We start from the raw sequence: 20,890 nt of genomic DNA, 5'->3' as shown, positions 1-20,890 counted from the left end.
GAATTTTCACTTGGAAATTACTGTAACCAAATAGGACAGTGCACCACTGTTCACTGAATTACGTTATAAAAATGTAATGTACTTTACTAATTGAACAGAACAGGATCGTTGTTCTATAGAAGATAATTTTGTTCCGGGAAATAAAACCAAATATGACTTTACTTGTGATTTTTAAAGTACACACGAAGATTTAGTGTTCTAATCGGTCCCAAATGAAAACTGATTTATTGATAAAATGTCTATTATCTGGGAGATCAATCCCGTGTCAGTCACCCTAAAAAAAAAGAAGCCAAATCTCATCATTAAGGATTCAACTATTTTGATAATTGAGATATTTAACCACTTGGATAACTATCTCAGAGAAAAAAGTGCAGGTCTGAGACCTGAGTCTCTGCATTCAATTAAGTAGTTTTGATGCTAGCTGTGGAAGACTTATTCAAGTGGATGATGGATAATAAATCCAATTACTACTATTATTATTATTATTATTATTATTATTTTTTTTTTTGGTCCCCACATTGTATTCGAACTTGGTAATTGAAAATTTTCATTACTTCTGTTAAAAAAGACCTCTGGTTACACAACAAGAGGGTTGATAGGTCCATAGTACGGGTTTATAAGCAACCTCCATTTTACCGAGGGTGTTTAGGGTATTTTATGAGCATTCTCAAGTATCCAAACACAGTTACATGTAAGGGCCAATATTGAATTAATAGAACAATTAACTAGATGCTCTGTTTGGTTTGTTACCATATAAAATAATAATTATTTTCAGAAAATTATAAAATACATTGTTATGACAAATGCAATGAATTCAAGTTGAACTAAGAATCACGATAGAAAATTAAACACGCCACACAAAGAATGCAAAGATTTATACGTGGTTCGGCACGTTCACGGTTAGGATCTGGCGAAAGTTTATCGGAACCCCTTGCTTTGTTTCTATACGAATTTTAGAATTTCTTTCTTGCATCATTCTAAACCCTAAGTGCCCTTATATATTGAGCTACAAGAGACTAATTAGGGTTCACGACTTCTGAGTAAAAAACCGGGTCAAAAAATTTTCCTCGTCGTCGGGTCATAAACAGGTCGCGTTATCAAATTCGGGCCACAATATCACATACATATTTATATGAAAGCAAGTCTTTTTATAACTAAGTTTTTACAAAATTAAACCAAGCAAAGTTTTTGTATAATTTTCTGAGTGAAAAATCAAGCCGGCCCTTATATATAAAATTTGTTCTTATAAAAGAGGTGAACAAGTACCACCAAACTACAACCATTTATAATGATGATTGAAAATTTCGATTGAACAAATCTAGTCTTATTTGGAAGGGTTAATGTTTGAGGCCATCATGTAACCTTCCTCCTGGAAAATAATTTCATTGACTACATTTGTGGATGTAGAGTTTAAGATAAAACCAAATTGTTGGGTACTTTATGTCTATCACTTTGTGAATCCTTTGAACCAAGTTCATCAAGTTGAGCTCTACTTACTGTTCCACCATTCATTGTGTAATCGAAATGGGGAAAATATGGGCCTTCACCCTGAACTACATGTACGCCCATTAAAGTGGATCAAACTTATATCGGCCCAATGCTGTGAATTGGTACACCAACTAAAAATCAGCCCAAGACAGGGGGGAGTAAGGAGACTTGGAGTTCTGTGAATCTCCAATATCTTCCATTGTTTAGCATCTAAGAAGGTGTAAGGAGTTAGGACTAGGTCCTAGAAGGAGATAGTTTAACCATTCCTTTAATAAGAAAGATTAATAATGACTAGGGACATCTAGAAGTTTAGACTTAGACTACATGTTTATTTATACTTAGATTACTTGTACGGGTTTAGAAGTGACTTTGTAGATCAATACTATTTGAATACCGTCATATTAATTTGTTATTATATATTACATCATTTAATCTTTTTTTCTTGTCTAGTCTTTTATTAATAGATGACTACTTTTGATGGTATTACAACTATTGTTTGTATTACCCCTTGTGAATTTAAAATTACAATATTATGACTTATTATTTGGTGAATAAGTATCATCATCTTTATTATTATCATGCATGAGGTGGGTCACATGAAATTTTTTTTTATTTTTTTTTATTTTTATCATGTCATATCTTCTTTTAAATTTTATTTTTTGAAACCACTTCTAAATATTTCATTCCATAGTAGTTTTGGTGGATCTATTTGTCTCCCACTCCCCGTGTAAATCAATATTCCTCTATCTCACATGTATAAAAATAATAATTTATGATATATTTATATTTGATCCTTACATAAAAGCAGGCAAAAATCTTATTTCATTTAGCATTAACAGGAGCTACACACATTATTTTTCTAAACAATCAATCAAATCTTTATACAAAATTATTAAAAGATCAGGTCATAGACAAATGCAACAAAACCTAGATCAAGGAAAAACAAAGAGCAACTAATAATTGAAACTATATGGCATGTAGGAAAGAAGCGGGAATGGGAGGTACTGGGATGTCTACAGTTCCTTCCAGCATCAATAAAACTTTCTTCATTGAAGGGCGGAGCGATGTGTCACGGGTTTAGAGTTTCAGCATCACTCTAGCTACTCCCGTGCGGCACCAAGACGTTACTTTCACTCTCGCAAGTACTTGGTCAGCCTAACTCCCGTGCACACCTTAGCCAACACACTCCCCTCGTGCGCTTACTAGTGTTGTAGTTGCCCTCGCCCTCTCCTCACTTGGCTTGCACACTCACACACACTAAGACATTTAAGTTGGCAAGGAAAGAACACTTCTATTACTTCAAAGAATGCTTTGTACAAGGCTAACACTCAAGCTCTCTACAAGGCTCTCAAGACTCACTCTAGGACTTCTTGGTTGCAAAATGAAGTCCTACTCTTATTTATAGGCATCCCCATCCCTAATGGATGGTTAGGATGCATTCTAACCAACGGTGGAGATTGATTCTCTAGAATCTTCTTCCACCTTCTACACATCTCCATACATATCTACAACATTCTAGAATCCTCTATACTACTCCACACAATTCTGGAGAATTCTAGAACCTTCCACACACTTCTAGAATATACTACACATATCTAGAATCTTCCACACAACTCTAGACTACTCCGGAAGACTCTAGAAACTCCACTTGCCATGCAGTTGCCATGCAGCGTCCTCCTCAGCGTCTGCGTGTCGCCTGCGTGGTACAACCTCCATAGGCGGGGCGTGACATTCTCCCCCACCCATTTCCGTGACGCCCTCGTTACGGTTTCTTCAGCTGACCCAGCCTCTCGCAGGTCATCAGCACTTGCGCATATGGCCTTGGCCCAAACGTACGAGCGCCCTTTGGGAGATGTGAGGTCCTCACGAGCTCCATCGTGTTGACTGCCACCTCTGGACTCTCCTTCCTGCCCACGAGCTGCACCATGCATGCGGCCTTGCCTTCTTCACCTCCAAGTATCATTAACGCACCAAGGCATGGTAGTGGCGCGGCGTTGTTCCTGTCCATGAACTCCAGCCCCAGCACCATGTCATGGTCGTCCATCTCCGCAACCTGGAAGTCGGCCTTGCCCTTCCATCCTTGCATGCATAGCTCCATCTCCTTGCACACTCTACTTACGCGTGCCTCCTCGGAGTTGACGGCCTTGATCCATCCCTCCGTCTTGCGCATCTCCAAGCCAAGTCATTGCGCCTCCTCTGGGGTAATGAAGTTGTGTGTGGCGCCCGTGTCCACCAACGCTTGCACGGCTTTGCCACCAACCTGCGCATCCACATAGTGCACCCCAGCTACTTTCTTCGTCTTGCCCTTCTTCTTGGTGTCATGAGCCATGCTACTCAGCATCTGCATTGCCCCCATGCACCTGTCTTCGTCGCTGCCTGTATCGTCCACCTTGCCCTTGCCCTTATCTTTCACAAGGGCACTCATGGTCTTCTTGTTGGGGCAGTGTCGCAATATGTGCGGCCCTTCGCACAAGTAGCACTTCGGCTCCCACTTGCCCTTATCGCGGCGCTTCCATTTTCCACTAGCCTTGGACCTCTCTCCATGATCCTTGCCCTTATCATAGCGTGGGCGTCTCTCCTCATCGCTGTGCTCATCATCACTAGACTTGGGGCGAGCCCCGTTTCTTGAAGCGCCGGTCTCCCCCACCTTTGCCGGGGTCCCTCCTGGGAGATGTGGCCCTCTTGTCATCCCGCCTAAAGTCTTTGAGGCGCTCCGCTATAGCCATTGCGGATGCCAAGTCTCTAGGCTCCCTCCTCCTTAGCTCCGTGGCCACCCAAGACTGCAACCCATCTATGAATAAGCACACGCGTTGCCGCTCCGGCATCTCTGGGATCTCTAGCATCAAATTGGAGTACTCCTTCACATACTCCCTTATGCTGCCCTTCTGCTTCAGGCGCCTTAGGTTGATCATGGTCAGGTCCTCAACGCACTCAAGGTAGAACTGCCTCTTGAACTCCTCCCATGTGTCAACTGCTCTTGCGCCTCTACCAGTGAAGCGCTGCCTCCACCATAGAGCGGCAGTGTCCGTGAGGTACATAGTGTCTGTCTGCACCTTCTCCTCATCATCCTCGATCTCCATGCACTCGAAGTACCGCTCCATGTGCCAGAAGAAGTTGTCAATCTAGCGCGCATTCCTTGCCCCATCGTACTCCTTGGGCTCAGGCGCCTTCTTCTTCCTGGGCTACCACGACCTCCCGCGCCTGGGAGAACTCCTTCTTACACTCGGCAATCTCCATGCACAAGTCGTCTACCCGATCATGCAAGTCCCTTTCTTTCTCTTGCGCCTTGTTAGCGATGCCATCAATCAGCTCGTAGAGCTTCGCCATCCTTCTCTCGAGCCTATTAAACTTGGTCTCCGTGTAGACCAAGTGTGTGGCAAACTTCTCCTCCAAGCTCTGCTCTAAGATGTGGACTTGGTGATCTCCTCCGCTAGCCATGTCTATTCCAACAAAGCTCCCTTGGCGAACCTGCTCTGATACCAACTGTCACGGGCTTAGAGTTTCAGCACCACTCTAGCTACTCCCGTGCGGCACCAAGACGTTGTTTTCACTTTCGCAAGTACTTGGTCAGCCTAACTCCCGTGCACACCTTAGCCAACACACTCCCCTCGTGCGCTTACTAGTGTTGTAGTTGCCCTCGCCCTCTCCTCACTTGGCTTGCACACTCACACACACTAAGGCACTTAAGTTGGCAAGGAAAGAACACTTCTATTACTTCAAAGAATGCTTTGTACAAGGCTAACACTCAAGCTCTCTACAAGGCTCTCAAGACTCACTCTAGGACTTCTTGGTTGCAAAATGAAGTCCTACTCCTATTTATAGGCATCCCCATCCCTAATGGATGGCTATGATGCATTCTAACCAACGGTGGAGATTGATTCTCTAGAATCTTCTTCCACCTTCTACACATCTCCATACATATCTACAACATTCTAGAACCCTCCATACTATTCCACACAATTCTGGAGAATTCTAGAACCTTCCACACACTTCTAGAATATACTACACATATCTAGAATCTTCCATACAACTCTAGACTACTCCGGAAGACTCTAGAAACTCCACTTGCCATGCAGTTGCCATGCAGCGTCCTCCTCAGCGTCTGCGTGTCGCCTGCGTGGTACAACCTCCATAGGCGGGGCGTGACAGATGGCTCATCTTGGATGCACCATAAGCCTACTTTAATCGTTCCCTCCAATTTTCGATTGTCAATCTCCTCGTCACCCACAACTTTACCTATCTCACCGGTGTTGAAACAATCATAAACCCATTCTTTAAGAATGGCATCATCCTCTGGAAGGCTCCAATCCACATTCCTCCGGCAACATACGATCTCAAACAACACAATTCCAAAGCTGTAAACATCTATTTTAACTGTCACGGGTAGTTTTCGATGCCACTCAGGCGCGACATTATCCTTTGTTCCTCTAATCCGGGTAAAGGTCCTAGTCTCGTCAGGCTTTAGGAGCTTTGCTAATCCAAAGTCAGAAATTTTTACATGCTTGTGCTCATTAACCAGTATGTTTTGAGGTTTGATGTCACAATGGATGATCTGCATTTCACACTCTTCGTGCAGATAAAGAATGCCTCTAGCAATGTCAAGAGCAATTGCATTTCTTTCATCCCAACTTGGCCGATTTTCAGGCAAGAACAGTATATCTGCCAGTGACCCATTGCTCAAGTATTCATACACCAGAAGCCTCTTAGGCCCATCAATGCAGTAACCAAGCAGCCGGACAAGATTCTGGTGATGGGTTCTCCAAATCATTTTCACCTCAGTTTGAAATTCCATTTCCCCTTCTGCTAAAACTTTATCGAGTCTCTTCACAGCCACCATTTTCTGAGTAGACAACACAGTACCTTTATAGACCTTCCCAAAAGATCCACTACCCAACTCTTTGTTGAAACCATTTGTTACTTGCTCGAGTTCTGCATAAGTGTATGCTCTTGGAGCAACATCCTCACCCAATTCAACATTCCCTTGCTCGAAGATCTTCTTATATGCCCACACACGATTTCTGTAGTATATAAGAACTCCAAAAATTACAAACACAACAAATGCCAAAGCTACAAGCAAAATACTGATGATCAGAATGTCCAATCTTAACTCTTTCTTGCTTTTTTTAGGTTTGTCAACTGGACTTCATTCATGATGGGTTTAGATGTTCCCACCTTGATGAAGCAATTGTTGATTCACTCAGCAATCTTTTTCCATATCTCAGAGGAAGCCTCTGCTTTCTGCATACACCATCCTTGTATAGTGCAGCCTCACAGTTACAATCCTCAAAACACGTTTTTTCACAATCTTTTGCGATTGGCACTGATAATAACGCCAAGTATTGACTATCTTCCCACCAGGTGTTGGGTAATGGCATCATTGCGTACTCAGTATTCGCTTCCTTGTCTTTGCAACTTGGTGCTGTGAAATTCCTCTCGCAGCCTAAAATCCACTTGCCTGGATCAACAAAATCGAATCCTGGAAGACATCTACAATCAGCTCTCTTATCCTTTAAAACACAAAACCCATTAAGGCCACATAGATGTTTAGGATCACACTTATCGTTTGAAGACTGCTATAGAACTGACCAGTTACCTTTTTGATCTGAGCTGTGTGAATAAACCCGGAAGAGACCATCCACATCATTTCTCATCAGATACATCATTCCTTCTTTAGGATATCCTCCTGTTGTTAGGTTTTTTAGGATGGAACTTGAATTTAGAAAGTAGAGATAACCATCATCATCGAGATTGAGGGTCACATTGTTTCCTACTCCATTTATGCCAGACGACCAGTAAGAGTAAAGGGCTGTGTCCGGAGAGTCAACTGGGTATTGCACAAGGTGCCCGTCATCTTGCATCTTGAGACGAAATATCCCCTTTGAGTGGTTAGTAGCCGAAGCACTAGAGAACAGTTCTGCCCCGGGTGAGAGGTGCTGACTGGATAAAAGTGTGTCTGTTGGGTGCTCAAAGCTCTGCCATATGATCTGTTGATCGGAGTTATAGAACACAAAATTGCCGGTATCAAGCATGGAAGCCGAAGAAGCAGATTGGTCAAAGGTAGCTATAGATATGTCTTGGCCTTGTGTTGGCTGCAAGAATAATCGTCCATCGCTAGACAAGAGCAAAGTGGTATTGCTGGGGACTACCCGCTGGGGGTCGTCTCTTTTGGCAGTCTAGACCACAGTCTTTTCAGGAAGTCCAGCCATAAATATGCCAACCGCATAGCCATTGGTTTCCTTGTAAAGGCCGTAGGCGTATACACCGGAACCGGATAGCCAAGAAGAGTTAGTACTGGTGGGTGTTAGTGAAGAACCTAAGCTTATATTGGATTGTCTTTGTTGAGTTAATGTTGTATGCAAACCTGAGAGAAGAAGAAACAAGAAGATAGCAATTAACCATCTTTTTTCTTTTCTATACTTCTATAATACGAATTTAGGGTCATGTTTCAAACGAATCCTTAGACTGAAAAGTGTATGGGACAAAGTCATAAATGTCTATGCAGTCAAGTGATATAGAAAATTTTCTATTATTTTCTACTGAGAAAGTTTGGTATTCTACAGTTGACATTATAATACATAAATCTTCACTCCCGTGGAATATGGTTCATGCATCTGAAGGGTCCAATAAATATATGCAACATGCCCACATATAAAGAAAAGTCGCCGAAATTCCAGATTCAATAATTATGATGAATGATTGGTGTTGAAATGTCAAGCCAAAACTACCTAGAAGTTTTTTAGAACTCTGAATAGTGATTTTGACTGCGTGTGGGAGGGATGTCGGCTGCTTATTGCGGCCGCCTTCAAGAAAATCGAGCTTGGTCATCATTCCTTCATTAATGGTAGAATTGGCATATACTATTGTTTGGAATTTGGATATTATTCTATTGGGAAATTGTTGGGAAACGTGCAAGTTTTTAAATAATTGTGATGAATGATTGGTGTTGAAATGTCAAGCCAAAACTACCTAGAAGTTTTTTAGAACTCTGAATAGTGATTTTGACTGCGTGTGGGAGGGATGTCGGCTGCTTATTGCGGCCGCCTTCAAGAAAATCGAGCTTGGTCATCATTCCTTCATTAATGGTAGAATTGGCATATACTATTGTTTGGAATTTGGATATTATTCTATTGGGAAATTGTTGGGAAACGTGCAAGTTTTTAAAACTTTTGAGGGATTTGCAATCACGGATCTTGATTCATCACACAGAGACAAGTTTTATGCAAAGATAAATAAAAGATGATGCATAATTCAATAAACAGATTGAATACTTACATCAAAGGTCTGAGTAAACCTTTTGAACTTTCCTCTAAAGTGAATGTTCTCACTTATTGTAGATCCCTTTAGCAAAATCCTTTCTCCTTCCGTTCGATTATTATCTTCCCTTTAGGAATCACCAATATGCCTTGATGAATGACCTTGGAATCTAGGCTGGTGGTAGCCTCCTTTAGAAGAGAAAACAAAACCCTAAAATCTAGAGAGAGAAAGTGTATTTCTTTTTCTTGTTCTCCAAGTCACACCTAAAATATACATGAACTCATGTATATGTAGGCAAAATAAAAATAAGAATAAGGAAACAATAAATCATTCTCCATCTCTAATTCAACTTTCTCAATCCTAACATGACTCCAATATCAACTTGGGCTATTGGTGAGAATCCTTTTGGGCTTACTATTTTCTTGACTCCTATAAATTAATAATTGGTCCGTTCCATTAAACCATGGACCCAATTCAATTAATTCATAAATTAATTTCTACTCCACTAAAAGAAATTAATTGCACTCCAATTAAATAGTAAATAACCTCTAAGTCAATGTTGCACTTTGACCCCTCTATGCTTAATTATTTATCCAATAATTAAAGCCATCAATCCGACAACATAATTAATATAATTATTTTGTTACCTTTGATTATTTCCGGCTCGATCACAATAAAATATTTATTTGACAAAAAATAATAATAATTTATTAAATAAATATATATATAAAACATTTGTCTAAAACATACGAAGGCCTTCGAATTTAATTTGTGATCAACCATAATCAAAACAAAATAAATAAAAATAGCACTGATGCAAATATTGAGAATATAAACCTCTAATTATTAATTACATAACTACCCAAAGTGTCGATCTAAGGATCCCGAGGTATCCGCCGAACAAATCAAAGTAATTAATAATTAATAAAAGAGTCAATACTTCTCTCATACTTGAGAGTCAAAAGCCATGACTGTGATAGAGAGCAATTGCATATGACAGCTCTCGCAATATATCTCAATCTATCGTGGACTCGGTTTAAGTCTTAACTAATTAAATGTCCATCCATAATTACCGACTTTAAACCATTTATGATTACTAATTTATATCATAGTATTAATTGCCATTACATACATATATAAATATATTTTGTAATCAAGCAGACACCATCAATTCCATAAAGAATCGAAAAATAATACATTCCATTCACTAATTGTATAATGCTTTAATAATAATATCTAAATAAGAAACCATGACTTTTACAATCCAAAATTAGAATTTGCTATGCTAAGGCACACATATCCTAACAGCTCCCACTTGCACTTATAGCCAATTCGAATCACATCTAACTCCCATGTTCTCCATATGACGATCAAACATCTTGATCGGTAAAGCCTTTGTGAATGGATTAGCAAGGTTATGTTCCGATGCAATCTTAGCCACAAGTATATCTCCTCGCTTTACTATATTAGGAACCATATGATGTTTCCTCTGAATGTGTCTTGTTCCTTTATGAAATTTTGGGTCCTTGGTTTGGGTTATAGTTGCACTATTGTCGCAATGAAGCGTTATAGGCCGATCTATGTGCTCCACAACCTCCAATTCAATTAGAAAGTTTCTCAACCAAACAGCTTCTTTTGCTGCCTCAGAGGCTGCAATGTATTCTGCTTCCATGGTTGAGTCAGCAGTACAACCCTGCTTGACACTCTTCCAACTAACTGCCCCTCTATTGAACTTGAACACATATCCAGATGTAGATCTCCTGGCATCAGGATCTGATTGAAAATCAGAATCCGTATATCCGACTGGAACCAAATCATCACCTCCATGTTCTTCTAAGGTATTTTAATATATTCTTCACAGCTGACCAATGATCAAGTCTAGGATTAGACTGATATCTACTGACAATCCCTACAGAGTAGCAGATGTCCGGTCTGGTACAGACCATGGCATACATGAGACTACCAACTGCCGAAGCGTATGGTACCCGCCTCATTTGCTCAATTTCCTTATCAGTCTTGGGAGACTGGTCATTAGAAAGAGCCAACCCATGTCTAAATGGCAAAAACCCTTTCTTAGAGTTTTCCATTCCAAACCTGATCAGAACTTTGTCAATGTAAGACTCTTGAGACAAGCCTATTTTCTTTTTAACCCGATCTCGCATAAGCTTGATCCCAAGAATATAGCTTGCTTTTCCAAGATCTTTCATCTCAAATTTATTGAACAACCACCTTTTAACTGATGACAATGCCTCTACATCATTACCAATGAGTAAGATGTCATCAACATATAAAACGAGAATCATGATGACATTACCCTGTTTTTTCTTGTAAACGCAAGGTTCAAACACGTTTTGTTCAAAGCCAAATAATTTGATTGCCTGATCAAAACAAATGTTCCATGTGCGTGAAGCTTGCTTAAGTCCATAAATAGACCTATTCAACTTACATACACAGTCCTCACGACCTTTAACCACGAAACCGTCTGGTTGCCTCATGTAGATGTCTTGTTCAAGATGGCCATTTAAAAATGCCGTCTTAACATCCATCTGCCATATCTCATAGTCATAATAAGCACTAATGGCCAAAAGAATGCGAATAGATTTAAGCATTGCAACTGGTGAGAATGTATCCTCATAATCAATACCTTCACGTTGAGTGAAATCTTTGGCAACCAGTCTAGCTTTGAATGTCTCAACATTCCCATCCATTCCTCTCTTTCGTTTGTAGATCCACTTACAACCAATGGGCTGAACCCCACTAAGAAGTTCTACAACATCCCAGACTTTGTTAGAATACATCGATTCCAACTCTGATTTCATGGCATCTTTCCAACGATTCGCATCTATATCGGTCAATGCTTCCGCATAGCTTACTGGGTCCGACTCATGCTTATCGAGGACGGCCTCATAGACCTCACCCAAAAGTGTGAGTTTTTCGGGTTGGATGATAGTCCTCCCACTACGCCGAAGGACCGGTGCAGGAATCGATGTACTAGATGATGGTAATTCAACAGGGACTTCTTGTGTCTCATCATTCTCAGTATTTATATTAGGTGTGTCCACAGGGGGTATATCTGACGTGCCAACCATCTCCTCTAACACTATCTGGCTACTAGGTCTGTAGTTCATAATATAATCCTCCTCCAGGTAAACAGCATGAGTGCTGACAATAACCTTATTGTCCCTGGGATCATAAAATAATCCACCTCTAGTGCCCTTAGGATAGCCAACAAACAAGCATGCATCTGATCTTGCTTCCAACTTGTCTGTCTGTTTCTTTCGCACGTGTGCTGGACACCCCCATATATGCATGTGATTTAAACTAGGTTTACGTCCAAACCACAGCTCATATGGCGTTCCTGAAACAGACTTGGATGGAACACAGTTCAAAATATACATCGCTGATTCTAAAGCTAATCCCCAAAATGATAGAGGTAATGTAGCAAAACTCATCATAGATCTAACCATGTTAAGTAAAGTTCTGTTTCTCCTTTCTGCCACTCCATTCTGTTGAGGGCAGTCAGGTGCGGATAACTGGCGCACAATACCCTCATTGACCATATGATCCTTGAACTCCCCCAAAAGGTATTCACCTCCTCGATCAGATCGAAGTGTTTTGATAAGTTTACCTAATCTACGCTCCACTTCCGCCTGAAACTCACGGAATTTTCCATAAGCTTCTGACTTGTGTCGCATTAGGTAAATATATCCAAAACGTGAATAATCATCAATGAAAGTGATGAAGTACTCAAACCCTCATCTCGCTTGGGTGTTCATGGGACCACACACGTCTATGTGCACCAACTCTAATTGTTCTTTGGCTCTATTTCCTTTGGCTGAATAAGCCCTTCGAGTCATCTTTCCTTCAATACATGATTCACAAGTTGACATAGGCTCCTCTACCTCACAAGGTAATAAACCTTCTTTAACCAACCTTTGAATCCTATTTTGATTGATGTGACCCAATCGTAGATGCCAATGATACAATGAGTTTGGAGAAACTGCTTTTCTTTTAACATTCAATCTAGATGAAGTTGCATTTAATTCATAATTTTGCATTTGATATGAGCTAGGAGTTAAAACATATAGATTATCTTTCAATGCACCAGAAGTTATAACACAACCATTTAATTTAATTAAAACATTTTTTCCAAAAGTAAAAATATAATTTTTGCAAACCAACGAAGAAACTGAAATTAAATTGTGCCTAACATTTGGCGCATAAAGACAATCTTCTAAAATAAGACTCCTCTCACTATCAAACTGCATATGAACCACTCCCACTGCTTTAGCTTCCACCTTGGCATTAGATCCCATATGCAAGTATATCTCTCCTTCATTGAGGCTTCTGGACTCCTGGAATCCCTGCAATGAATTGCAAACATGATTAGTGGCTCCAGAATCTATGCACCAGGAATCTATAGATTCAACCACATTACATGCCTCAACAATGAATATAACTTTTCCTTTGCCTTGTGTGCGAAGTATTGGGCAGTTAGGTTTCCAGTGACCCGGTTGACCGCAATGGAAGTAGTTTCCTTCGCCTTCAACCCGCACTTTCTTCTTTCCCTTATCCTTTTGGATTACTTTGTTTGGCACAACCACAGTTTTGGTACCATCCTTCTTCTTTTTCTTGCCCCTCCTCTTGGGCCTAGAAGTGGATGGTCCAGCAGACTAAGTGTAGTTGATATTAGCACCCTTACTTTTGTTTATCCCTTCAAAGGTTACCAACTCATTCAATAGTTCAGCGAGTGTGTACTCAAACTTATTCATATAATAATTAACCCTAAAAGAGTTAAATGAGTCTGGCAATGAAGCGATAATCATGTCAACCTGAAGTTCACCATCCAAGTTGCATCCAAGGATCTCCAGTTCATTTAAAAAACCAATCATTTTTAAAACATGTTCCCGAACTGAAGTACCTTGGACCATCTTAATGGTCATCAAATTTGTCATAGCATTTTGGCGTGCGCTCTTACCAATTTGCCCAAACATTTCCTTAAGGTTAAGCATGATGTCTGCAGAAGTGAGATATTGAAGATGTTGACTTTGGAGTACATTCGAGAATGAAGCAAAAATGTAGCACCTAGTTATCTCATCTGCTTTATTCCATTTCTTAAATACTTCATGCTCCTCAGGAGGATCCTCAGGCAAAGGTGGAGAAGGTCTAGGAGTAGTAAGCACATAATTTAACTCCTCATATGTGAGTACAATATCTAGTTGCCTTTTCCAATCGATATAATTAGGTCCAGTTAATCGATTTTCTTTTAGTATGTTTGCAAGTGGACTGAATGGATTAGTCATGATAAATCTGAAAATAAAAGCATTCATACAATAAATAAAGTGAATAATAATAATCATGCAAGTATAAAATAATTAATTAATTGTGGGTCCCTTAACCACATTGCATGAAAAATCGGACAATCAATATGCCAATAACTTATCCGGTTGGCGGAATTCATTATTGCTTATTGACGAAAACAACTCATTATTTCCATATCTCTTTAGACAATGCCTTATCTATATATGAAATAATTCCCGATTAGATTTAGCCTTTCTAAAATCACCTATTATAGACCACTCCGTTGGGGAGCTAATACTATTGATTTTAGATTGAGTGTATAACATAATTAATGCTCCAACGGAAAAACAAATATTAAATATATTGCCATTAATAGCTTAGACTCTTTAAATCATACGTAGGGCCTTATTTTTAAAGATCTAACTATAATGGTTATTTAATAAATATATTTTTGTAAGACAACCATTCTTGTAATCTAGACTCTTTAAATCATGCGTGGAGCCTTATTTTTAAAGATCTAATCATAATGGTTATAATTACGAAGGCCATGGGGTAATGTATAAAAAATCCCCTCTCCCACTCAATTTTTAATAATATAAAACTAGGGTTTTCAATTCATGATTTAATACATGCAAAACGCCTTGATTTTAATCCAATTAAATTTAGAAAATATATGGATTTTAAATGATTCACTAATCTTTAATTTGAGGCAAAAAATAATTTACAAAAATAATTTTTCTGTTTCCCAATAAATGCTCTCAAATTAATTAGCAATCTAATCCAATTTATCTTCATAATTTAATTAATATAAATCAAGCCATTTAATTAAAAATCATAGATCCAATGCATGAACAATTATAATAAGCATTAAATTATTCCATGCATCAAATAATAGACAGAAGTAATATAAATGGCCAATGGATTCAGCTTTTAACATTTAAAAACTATTCTTGCTGTACGGACGTCCTTCAACTGTCTGTAAACACCCACAGGAAGCTTGTACGCGTCAGGAGAAGCAAAACACCGCTTGAAACGAGCCCGGAGGACCCCATTTCGCACTGGCACGCGCCTAGGGTAGGCTGCACACGCTCTGCACGCGCCCCCATGCGCTGGCACGCGCTTGGGGCGCGTGGAACCCGCCCTCACGCGCTCCCACGCGCCTGGGGCGCGTGGGACGCGCCTCCACGCGCGTGGAGAGAACCAACTCCTTGGCTAGCGCGTGAGATCCACGCGCCAGCTTGTCATTCCTTTTGCCACTTCCTGGCGCGTGAGAAACACGCGCCAGGCTCACCTTGTGTGTGCCACACTTGATCCGGGCCATCTCCGACGCCTCTTTTCGCCGTCGGCGAAGCTCTGGCCACCGGAAAAACGCCGAAAAAATTCCAAAAAATTCGGAAAAATCCCAGAAAATTAAATTAAGTCTCAAAAAATTCCCGAAAAATTCAGAAAAATTCTAGAAAATTACTGAAGCATAATTTAACCCTTTCGGACCCTCTTGAAGCTTCATAGCATCCTTTGATGAATATTACATGGCTTTAATAAATACTTACAATTTGAAATACAATGGAAAAATTAAATTACATCATTGAATTTTCAAACGGCTAAAACAAAGCCTTAATTACATTCATCCAAAAATAAAATTACATTCTATATACCTATAAGCTTCATCCATGGCCCAAACACACATCATCATCCATTCACAATTATACATACATCATCATGTATTAATATATATCAACATAATAAATCATACATCAACATATATCAATAATTTTATATATGTATATACGATTTGGATCCATGAATATGATTTTTATAAACACATGTTCTCTAGTAATGAATCAAACCATGTGCTCTGATACCACTGTTGGGAAACGTGCAAGTTTTTAAAACTTTTGAGGGATTTGCAATCATGGATCTTGATTCATCACACAGAGACAAGTTTTATGCAAAGATAAATAAAAGATGATGCATAATTCAATAAACAGATTGAATACTTACATCAAAGGTCTGAGTAAACCTTTTGAACTTTCCTCTAAAGTGAATGTTCTCACTTATTGTAGATCCCTTTAGTAAGACCCTTTCTCCTTCCGTTCAATTATTATCTTCCCTTTAGGAATCACCAATATGCCTCAATGAATGACCTTGGAATCTAGGCTGGTGGTAGCCTCCTTTAGAAGAGAAAACAAAACCCCAAAATCTAGAGAGAGAAAGTGTATTCCTTTTTCTTGTTCTCCAAGTCACACCTAAAATATACATGAACTCATGTATATGTAGGCAAAATAAAAATAAGAATAAGGAAACAATAAATCATTCTCCATCTCTAATTCAACTTTTTCAATCCTAACATGACTCCAATATCAACTTGGGCTATTGGTGAGAATCCTTTTGGGCTTACTATTTTCTTGGCTCCTATAAATTAATAATTGGTCCGGTCCATTAAACCATGGACCCAATTCAATTAATTCATAAATTAATTTCTACTCCACTAAAAAAAATTAATTGCACTCCAATTAAATAGTAAATAACCTCTAAGTCAATGTTGCACTTTGACCCCTCTATGCTTAATTATTTATCCGATAATTAAAGCCATCAATCCGACAACATAATTAATATAATTATTTTGTTACCTTTGATTATTTCCGGCTCGATTACAATAAAATATTTATTTGACAAAAAATAATAATAATTTATTAAATAAATATATATAGAAAACATTTGTCTAAAACATACGAAGGCCTTCGAATTTAATTTGTGATCAACCATAATCAAAACAAAATAAATACAAATAGCACTGATGCAAATATTGAGAATATAGACCTCTAATTATTAATTACATAACTACCCAAAGTGTCGATCTAAGGATCCCGATGTATCCGCCGAACAAATCAAAGTAATTATTAATTAATAAAAGAGTCTATACTTCTCTCATGCTTAAGAGTCAAAAGTCATGACTGTGATAGAGAGCAATTGCATACGACAGCTCTCGCAATATATCTCAATCTATCGTGGACTCGGTTTAAGTCTTAACTATTTAAATGTCCATCCATAATTACCGACTTTAAACCATTTATGATTACTAATTTATATCATAGTATTAATTGCCATTACATACATATATAAATATATTTTGTAATCAAGCAGACACCATCAATTCCATAAAGAATCGAAAAATAATACATTCCATTCACCAATTGTATAATGCTTTAATAATAATATCTAACTAAGAAACCATGACTTTTACAATCCAAAATTAGAATTTGCTATGCTAGGGCACACATATCCTAACAGAAATTACATTATCTAACATGGTTATTTTGCAATGCTAAGAAAAGAAAGCCATGAAGAACTGAGAGACAAAACCCAATATGAAATCTGACGAGAGATTGTATGAATTTGACTATGAAACTGAGATTTCTATTAGTGGAAAAGAAGTGATAAAAGAAGTGTTACCATCTGGACTATAAACTTTCTTCTTTGCTAAATCATCACGCCATCAATGAGTTAGTTCTCTTGCCTGCAACACAGTAAAGGGCACTTTTGGTATAAGAAATTAATACAGAGTAACAGATAGTGATGGCTCTGTATAGAATGATAGGTATTGGGACTTTCGATGGTTCTCATTTCAGTTTACCAAATACGACTTGAGCTAAAAATATCGGTATTACAAGGAAATGACACAGCAGAAGTGAACACTGACTTCCTTTGAAGCTTTATCAAATTACACTCGAATGGAGCATTTAACACTTAGTACTTTAATATCCCTTAAAATTTGGTCCATATGCTCAATGAGCCCCTACCGTTAAATTGTTGTTGGAACTGTTAAAGAAAATTCACAGAATAACCAAACTACCCTTTCCTTGTTTGAAAACACATTAACAGTGGAGATACAATTACAGAACTACCCTTATCTGATGGACCAATTTACTATTAACGTTTAAATTACAAAACTCCCCCTCTTCTCTCTCTAAAACTTTTAATCATTTCTCACATTTTTTCATCACTTTCAAAAACCTACTGCAATATATATATATATGTGTGTGTGTGTGGATATATAAATATTCATTTATATACGTATATATGAAGTCAGTATCTTTGCATTTATCTCTCCAACTCACTTTGTTTTGTTTCCTGGTTTGTTGTTGTCCATGGCTACAGGCTACCCAAGCTCGGATCATACAAGTGCATGATAAAATGCACCTAAGAGACCCCCCACGTGTGCATGATAAAATGCACCTAAGAGACCCACATGGACATGGGTGGGTTCTTTCTATATGTTTAGATTATTAGAAAAATAAAAAATAAAAAATCAATATATATATATATATATATATATATACACACACACACTCAAGATTTCTAAGTATCCAACAGAACACTTCTATTAAACACCAAAAAAAAAAAAAAAAATCAAACCCATTAACATACCACAACAAACAAAACCCAGATATTTATATATATTCAAGTATGCCACAGAACACTAAACCCAAAAGTGAAGTCAGAACACCCAGAAAAATATATATATAAAAAAATAGAATAAACCCATTAAAATGCCACAATATAAATCAGAGAATTTCATTGCACCTCCCACTTTCCTAGAAAAAGACCACAATTATTACTTCCTTTTAAAAAAAATTAGTTTGAAGAGACATGAAACCCTAATTTATGAGTTATGCTATTGTTGATCAATTGATTGGAGAAAAACCGAAAAATAATAGAAACCCTATAAATCCCCGATTAGGTCGAGTTAGGAGAGAGAAGAGTTAGGAGGAGAACTCTACTGGTTCGGATCCATGAGTAGAGAAGGGAGAAATCTAACCGATGGAAACTAAAAAAATAGAAGATGGGGAAGGAGAGAGTGAGCTGGCCTGATTTGATGATAATGTGTGTGTATGAATATCTTGGGACAATAAACAGTGATGGTTGAAGAAAATAGAGGTGGTCATGGTGGTGGTAATGTTGCAAATGGTCGGATGACGTGTAGCGGTGGAGGCGGCGCACGGAATAAGGGAACGAGAATGGGAGGAGATAGAAGTGGGGAATTAGGAATTTGGGAATGTGTATTAGTGAGGGTAATAAAGTCTTTCAAATACACTATTTTTATTATTAATATACTGTAGACACTAAAATTTTAATGGGTTTTAGTTTTGACAAAATGACCCATTAAATATGGGTTTAATGTTTAATTAAGTTATTTAACTGGACCAAGCTTAGTCCACTTAAATTATTTAATTAGCCCAGCCCAGATGATTAAATGGAAAGATAATCATTACTAATAAAATATATTTGAAATAATTATTTTTAAGGATAATTATCATAATATAACCGACCCGGCTCAGTTATAGTTTTTTCCTTATCAGGAGAGGATACGTGTCATCATCTTATTAATCCAAGAAGCCTATAAATAGAGACCTGAAGGAAGGAGGAAGGGGGACACAAATTCAGAGTCCAGAAATCCAGAGACTCAAAAATTCAGAAGGTTCAGAAATTAAGAGAATCAGAAATCCAGAGGCCAGAAATCCCGAGGGCAAACCTGAAGGCGAAGAACACCAAGCACATTCAAAGACGTGCCGTTCTTCCTCAAATTCAACAAAGGACACAAATTCAGAAGTCAGAAGTCCAGAAATTTAGACACGAATTCAGAAGTCCAGAAATTTAGACACGAATTCAGAATTCAGAAATCTAGGATCCCAAAGAGAAATACAGAAACTCTCACCCCCAACATCCAAACCTAAAAGCGAAGAACACCAAGCACATCCAATCGTGCCGTTTTTCGTCAAATTCCACGGTGATCAATAACAAGCACAGCCAAAGACGTGTTGTTTTTCATCCAAATTCCACGGTGATTCAAGATCAAACTTGTACAACCCTTGGATCCAACCAACCAAAAAGGAGATCGAATCAGAGGACCATATTCTTTGGAATATTATTATAGAGGATTGTACTCCCATCTTTATAAATTAATAAAAATCTATTTGCTCCCAATTTTGTTATCTTATTTGCAGACTACAAAATTTGTGTATACATATACTCCCTCCGTCGCATAATAGTTGTCCATCTTTCCTTTTTGGATTGTCCCAAAATACTTGTCCATTTATCAAGTTTAAACAACATATTTCACATCTTTTCATAAAAAGACCTTTAAAATTTTAAAAAATTTCAAAATTAATCATATATATATTTAAACTTGAAAAGGTAACTTTGTAATTTTTGAAGGGAACAATGCAATAATTACAAGTCTCCTTACAAAGTTCTACTCCCCATAAGAGACATCTAATATGGGACTGAGGAAATACTATTACGGATATAAGGGTATAAATGACATTTTATCAATAAGGGAGGTCAATGTAATAAGTGTCAAATGCTCCACCAGAGTGTGATTTGAACAAAGGAAAATAATTCTTGCACCTTATAGTTGCAATGAATTGTTAGATCTACTCTTTTAATTGGTCAATTATGCAACAAATAAGAAAGTAGAACCCTCCACTTAGTTGTATTTAGTATAAATAACTAATTAAAAATTGTTAGGTTAAACAATTCACTGCAAGTGTTCTGTGTAAGTGACAAATAGATAGGAGAAAGAACCATGCCTTGTAAGCTAAATCAGTTTATTCGAATAATTGAAAGTTCATTTTTACGTACTGGAGGTAGGCAATTTGATATTTTCTCTCTTTTTTTTTGCCGGTTGATGAAATATGATCCCTATATACAGTAGACCTAAAGCAGGGGCAAAAAACTTAGTTTATTTAGCAATAACATGAACTATACTCTAGATTTATCTGATCAATCAGTCAAATTTTTATTCAACTTTATTACAAGTTCGGGTAATAGATAAACGCAACAAAAA

General features: G+C 38.0%; 1 pseudogene; it reads right to left on the bottom strand.

Moving 5' to 3' along the window:
• Positions 1–2,454: 2,454 nt before the first annotated feature.
• LOC132281966 (G-type lectin S-receptor-like serine/threonine-protein kinase LECRK3) lies at positions 2,455–11,561 on the bottom strand (annotated as a pseudogene).
• Between the last annotated feature and the right edge of the window lie 9,329 nt (positions 11,562–20,890).

This window comes from Cornus florida, unplaced genomic scaffold (assembly GCF_030987335.1).
Source record: "Cornus florida cultivar Cherokee Brave unplaced genomic scaffold, ASM3098733v1 CherokeeBrave_3.0.0_Hap2_Chr11, whole genome shotgun sequence".
In the NCBI taxonomy this organism is placed as follows: Eukaryota; Viridiplantae; Streptophyta; class Magnoliopsida; order Cornales; family Cornaceae; genus Cornus; species Cornus florida.
The sequence above is the reverse complement of the archived record's forward strand: the minus strand, read 5'-3'. Positions and strand labels throughout refer to the sequence as shown.